Source organism: Chinchilla lanigera, unplaced genomic scaffold (genome assembly GCF_000276665.1).
Source record: "Chinchilla lanigera isolate Chin_1 unplaced genomic scaffold, ChiLan1.0 scaffold00033, whole genome shotgun sequence".
Classification (NCBI taxonomy): domain Eukaryota; kingdom Metazoa; phylum Chordata; class Mammalia; order Rodentia; family Chinchillidae; genus Chinchilla; species Chinchilla lanigera.
Window position 1 is genome coordinate 8,710,874 of NW_004955434.1, and position 6,908 is coordinate 8,717,781.

General features: G+C 35.0%; 1 pseudogene; it reads left to right on the forward strand.

The window, feature by feature from the left end:
- Window positions 1-1,085: 1,085 nt before the first annotated feature.
- On the forward strand, window positions 1,086-3,662 carry LOC102009415 (annotated as a pseudogene).
- The last annotated feature ends 3,246 nt before the right edge of the window (window positions 3,663-6,908 follow it).

Below are 6,908 nucleotides of genomic sequence, written 5' to 3' on the forward strand. Positions count from 1 at the left end.
ATATGGACCAGAAATAGCCACAGTGGAAAAACAACCTCTCCAAGACACATCATAGTAAAAATCCTGGAAGTCCAACACAAGAGATTACACAAATGCATTGAAACTAAGCAGTGATTTTAAAAGCGGGTCACAGAAGAAATCAAGAAAGAAATAAGACAGCTTATAGAACCAAACCAGAATGCTAGTACAACATACCACAATTTACAGAACACAATGAAAGTAGTCTTAAGAGGGAAGTTTATAGTCATGAATGCCAACATCACAGAGAAAGACAATATTCACAGAGGGAGCCCAAATAAGTAACCTAATAATACATGTCCCAGAAAAACAAGAACAGTCCAAACCCAAAACTAGTATGGGGAAGAAAACTATAAAGATCAGAACAGAAATCAATGAAACTGAGGTTTAAAAATATAATAAATTAATAAATGGAAGAATTGTTTCTTCCATTGTTTCTTCCATTGTTTCTTCCAAAAGAATAAACAAGATAGACAAACCCTTAGCCAATCTAACCAAAAGGAGAGCAAAGACCCAGATCAATGAATTAGAAATAGAAAAGGTGAAATCACAACAGAAATTGCCAAAATAAAAAAGATGTTAACAATTACTTTGCAAACTGGTATGCTAGATCTCTGCCCCCCTTTTCTCTTTCTCCTCCTCTCCCTTATTTTCTTTGCTCTCTCTCTCTCTCTTTCTTTCTATGTTTCTTTTTGAGACAGTTTGAGACAGGCTCTCACTATGCAGTCTAAGCTGGCCTTGAATTTGTTATATATACCCGGTTGGCCTCCAGTCAGAATTACTTACTGCCTCAGCTTCCAAGTAGTGTGACTCCTGGTGTGCACCACCGCACCCAGCTGTTTTTCTTCTGCTTGCATTGTCTTAAGTATTAAAGGAGCATAAGAATTGGTTGACATACACATTTTTCCATTCATAATAAGAAATTAAACTCAAAATTAATTTTTTAGGAAGCACAGTAGTTGGGAGATTTTTCCCCCACAAACTGTAGAGCAATAATTCAGACAGGAACTCTATACTAGACTTCATAAAGGAATTAATATGTTCATCAAGACTAGGGACAGAAAAACATGATTGATCTGAGAGACGCTGATTTATTGCAGCCTCCTGTTTGTATAGTTTCACAGCCACCACCAGAACAATGGTTAGATGCACCATCCAGATTTTCAGGAAGGAATGACACAGAAGATCAAGTGCCTAACAGAAAAGGTGACTGAAAAACTCCACCTTAATGCCAAAAAGATAATAATGTTAGAAAAATTTGCTGTAAACCATGAAAGAGAAAGAGAAAGAGGTAGATCCAGAGAAAGATCACCTCAGAGGAATTGAGCCCAGGACAGACCTCCCCTAAGAGAGAGAGAATGATCACTGCAGAGAGTTTGACATGTTGTTCCATGTTATACCATGTAGTTTTCCAAGTTTATTTGGCTTGCCTTAGGTACGACATGATGGAAAGACACCATTATCAGAGTTTATAATACCTAGTAACTTCTTTGATGCTCAGTTTACATGGGTGAATGCTTTCCTTTTGTTAAGACCATTTCAACTGGAAAATTACTGAAATTTCTATGTAATGCACAGAGAAGCAGAGTCCTTAGGAAAAAAACATGGCTATTTTCGATCCTCCAGATGCTCACCACTTATATAGTGCAAAGGTAATGCTGCTGACTAGCCCTAGCATGGAGATTTGTATCATAAATCATGTGCTCTTGCTGAAGATTCACAAGAACTTCAGGATGGATTTCAACACCGTGATAAACCTGTTAAGTTTCTAGTGGGCATGAAAGGCAAGCATGAAGCCATGGCCACTGGAGACCACTGGTCTCCTTTGTTGGATGGACCAGACCCAGAAAAGGACTACTCTTTGTTGATTAAGGCTGCTATTCATTGTTGTAAGGCTTTGACAGGCATTGATCTAAGTATATCCACACAGTGGTACCATTTTGCAGAGATTGTCTACCATCGTCCTGAGGAGACCCACAAAGGATGTACAGTTCCAACTCATGCAGACACAGTGATTTTATTTTTCCCAGATGTTTGGCTTTTCCTTCCCACCTACTCAGAGTGGGAAACCCTCTCCTGAGGATACAAGCAGCCACTGGTAGAGAAGCTTCAGGGTGAACACAGAGACTGACAGAGAACAGGCTGAAGAAGAGAAGGCTGATGGTGAAGCTAAAGAGAGTTCCATTCCTATCCATTGGTCTAAGCTGTATCCAAAGATAATGAAGGTAAATGATCTCTGAAAAGAATTCAAAAGTGAAGCTCATAGCTCCACAGCATTAAAATACCAATTAGTAGCTCAATTGGCAGAACAGCTTAAAGAAGAACAAAAAGAACAGAAGGAATTAGAGAGATCTGAGAAAGAAAAGGAAGAGGAGGGTGATAGGAAATCTGAAGATGGTAAAGAGGAAGAAGAGAGTAAACACCAAGAGGAAATGGAATGCCAATGTCAGGAAAGAAGATGAATTTTGCCTGATGAATCAGCCATTATTGTACATCCAAACTGGGCAGCAAAAATAACAAATTTGATTATATTATCATGTCCTTGACTGTCCTTTTGGATTACAGATTAGAGGATAATAAAGAACATTCATTTGAGGTTTCATTGTTTGCAGAACTTTCCAATGAAATTCTTCAAAGAGACTTTGATGTGAGAATATACAGATCATTACTATCTCTTCCTGAAAAAGTGGGCAAAAAAGAAAAGAATAAGAAAAGCAAAAAAGATGAGAGAAAAGATAAGAAAGAAGAAAGAGATGATGAAACTGATGAATCAAAACCCAAATGGAGAAAATTAGAAGATGATAAAGGTAAAAAAGAACATAAAGATGAAAGGAAGAAATAAAAGACAAGATGATTCTAAAGATGATGATGAAACTAAAGAAGAGAGTAATCAAGGTGAGCACAACCCAATGAAAGCAGAAGCTGAGGATGAGGAGGATGACCAGGATGAGGAAGAAATGAACAAACAAGATGACAAAAGAGATATCAGCAGATATTGCAAAGAGAACTCCTCTAAAGATAAAGAAAAAGAAAAGACTCAGATGGTCACAATTGACAGAGATCTCTTAATGGCCTTTGTTTATTTTGATCAAAGCCATTGTGGTTATCTTCTTGAAAAGGATTTGGAAGAAACATTCTGTACTCTTGGACTGAATCTTTCTCAAACTCAGGTGAAGAAACTACCTTAATGGATGAAATCCACACAGTTCTCAAGAAAGATAATATAAAAAATGAAGACAAAGATTAAAGATCCAAGGAGAATGGTGCAAATGTATGATAAAATTTGCATAGCGAGGAGGAGTGTTATTAAGTAATGTAACATACAAAAAGCATGATACAAGAATGTTGGGTGGTGATGCATGTTTGATCTTAGTAGTATAAATTTTAGTTAAAATGATGTATAAAATTTTATGAATGTGAGTCCACTTTTGAAAATTGTTTGAATTTCTAGTGTTCAAATTTATTAAATTTGAATGAAATATTTCAATCCTTGAGCAAAACAATTTTGCATTGCAAAATGTTTTAGTTTTAATGGCAATAAAGTTATACTTTTAAACCCCAAATTGTTATAGTTTTAACCTCAATAAAATTCATCAGTTTAATTGAAAAAAATCTGTATGACAATAAGTTGGAGATATCAGAAGAAATAGATTCCTAGATACAAATAAATTACCAAAGTGAACCAAGAAAATTTTAAAACCCTGAATAATCAAATAACAGACAATTAAATTGAAGCAGTAATAAAATGCCTTCCAACTAGAAAAGGCCAAGTCTAGATGGGTTCACTGCTGAATTCTACAAAGACTCTTTGAAGTTCTAACATTAATATTTTTTGAACTTTTTCACAAAATTGAAAGGGAAAATGTACTCCTGAAGTCATTGCCAGAAACTAACATTACCCACATCCCAAAATCAGACAAGGATGCAACAAAGGAGAACTCTAAACCAATCTTTAATAAATATACATGCAAAAACCCTCAACAAGATACTGGCACACAGAATTAAATGAATCACCAAATAGATTTTATATCAAATGTCATGATTATTTGGTTATGATCATGACCAAATAGGGTTCATCCCAGGAATTCAAGGATGGTTCAACATTGACAAATAAATAAATGTGGTACATCACATAAACAAAAGCAAGGACAAAATTCACATGATCATCTCAATAAACTCAGAAGAAGGCTTTGAAAAAAATGCAACATCTTTTCATGATAAAAACACTGAAGAAAATAGTTACAGAAGGGCCTTATCTCAATCTGATAAAACACATTTATGACAAGCCAACTGCCAATATCACATTAACTGGAAAGAAGCTGAAATCTGTCCCTGTCAAATCAGGAAAAACACAAGGATGTCCACTATTACCATTCCTGTTCAAAGTAGTACTGTGAACATTAGCAAGAGCAATTAGGCAAGAAAAAGAAATAAAAGAACTGAAGAAAATAATCCAAAAATTCATGTGGAACCTGAAGAGACCCGGAATAGCCAAAGCAATCTTGGATAAAAAAAAAAAAGAGCAGAGCAGGAGACCTTACAAACCTGGACTTGAAGATATATTACAAAGCAACTGTGATGAACACAGTATGATACTGTCACAAAAACCAACAGAATAGAAGATAAAGAAAAAAACCACAAGCACATTTAACAATTTGATCTTGACAAAGGGACTAAAAACATACACTAGATCAAAAATAGCCACTTTAATAAATGGCTTTGAGAAAAATGGCCATCCACACACAAAAGATTGAATTTAGACCTGTATCCTTCACCACATACTAAGTTAAAATTAAAATGATTCAAAAATCAAACTATTAAAACAGAAACAGTCTGCTGGAAGACCAAACAGGTAAAACTCTTGAGGTCATAGGCTGATGTAAGAACTCTCAACAGAACCCTAATTGTACTAGGATCAACCAATGGGATCATGTCAAATTAACATATTCATAAAGGGACTGTAATTTGTATGTCACATTTCTGGAGAGCTCCGATTAGAATTCTATTGTTTGATGTTTAAGAATTACCCACCACTGGTTCAGGCTACTCAGTAGAACAGTTATGCATGTACCTCCAGTAGCTCAAGCCAATGAGAATATGTTAAAAAATTCTGCACAGCAGAATGAAAAGTCAGTCTACAGAATGGGAAAATATTTTTGCCATCTATACCTCAGACAGAGGGCTAATATCTAGACTATACATAGAACTAAAAATGTTAGAACTTCTTAAAATAAAAGACCCAATCAAAACTATGGACAAGTGAAAGGAATAGATACTTCACAGTAGAAGTACAAATGGCCAATAAATACATGGTTAAACATTTAACATCACTGGCCATTAGAGAAATGCAAATTAAAATAACATTAGGATTCCATTTTTCTCCATACAGAAATGTCATCAAGAAATCAAATAATAACAAATGCTGGAAAGGCTGTGGTAATAAAGAAACTCTTCTATATTGTTGGCAGGAATGTAAACTCATACAACCGCTATGGAAATCAGTATGGAAATTTCTCAAAAAACTGAAAGTAGAAATTTGACTTGACCCAGCTATTATCTTCCTAGGTTCTTCCCGAAGAGTTAAAGACATCAGATTACAGTGATACATGCATACCCAAGTTTATACAGCAGACAATTCATAACCTTGCAAGTGGCCTATGTGTCCAAAAATGGATGAATACATGAAGAAAATGTAGCATTTATACACAACGGAGTATTATGCCTTCAAACACTGGGTCATGAATTTCTTCAGTTATTCTTTCTCACAGAAGTATCTTATTTCTTCATTGATTTTGAAAGATAGTTTTTCAGGGTACATCAATCTGGGATGGATTTTTTTTTTATTTTAAAGAGGAAAAAACCCAAAATTTCAAAACAAAATAATAGGAGGGTAACAATAGTTAATACATTGTATATTGTTATCTTTAAATTAGTTACTCAGAGCACAAGATATATATACATATGTATTTAACTGTCTAAACAATACTAACACAAACTTTCTTTTCAATGAACTAAGACAAATTAGTAGTATAATTATCTTAACTAATATATATTAGTATTATATCCATATATATATACATATATTTTTTTTACTTTTCCCTTCCTTCTTTTCTCCTATCCCCATCCCAGTTTCTCTTTCCTTTTGAATAGTTTCTTCTCGTTTTACAATACCTATTGTACATTTTGGATCTCATTTACTCATTCAACTTTTCACACTATGATGTGTACACATATGAGTCTGGTTTATTTCACTTATGAGTATGATCTCAAGTTAAACCCATTTACCTATAGAAATCTCCAGTTTATCCTTCTTTATGACTGAGTAGTACTCCATTGTATAAAAAGACCACATTTTTTAAAAGCCATTCCTTGGTTGATGGGCATTTGTGTTGTTTCCAATATATATCTATTACAAATTTTGCTGCTATAAACATGGGTACACACATATCACTGTGGTGTGATGTTGTTATTTCTTCCTGGAAGATACCCAGAAGGGAAATAGCTGAGTGAAGTGGGGCCTTCAACCCTGGTTTCTGGAGGAATCTCCACACTGATTTCCACAGTGGTTGTATCAGTCTACACTCCCACCAATCGTGGAAAAGTGTCCCTTTTCCCCCACAGCCCCTCCAGCACTTATTATTGGTTGATTTCTTGATAAGAGCCATTCTTTCCAGGGTGAGAGGGAATCTCAGTGTTGTTTTAATTTGCATCTCTCAAATGACCAGTGATGTTGAACATTTTTTCATATATTTATTTGCTGTTTGTATTTCTTCATCTGAGAAGTGTGTATTCATCTCAGATGCCCATCGTTGGGTTGGGTCTTTAAATTTGGGAGGTCTGATTTATTAGAGTTCTTTATATGTTCTTGTCAGTAAGCCTTTGTCTGAGGA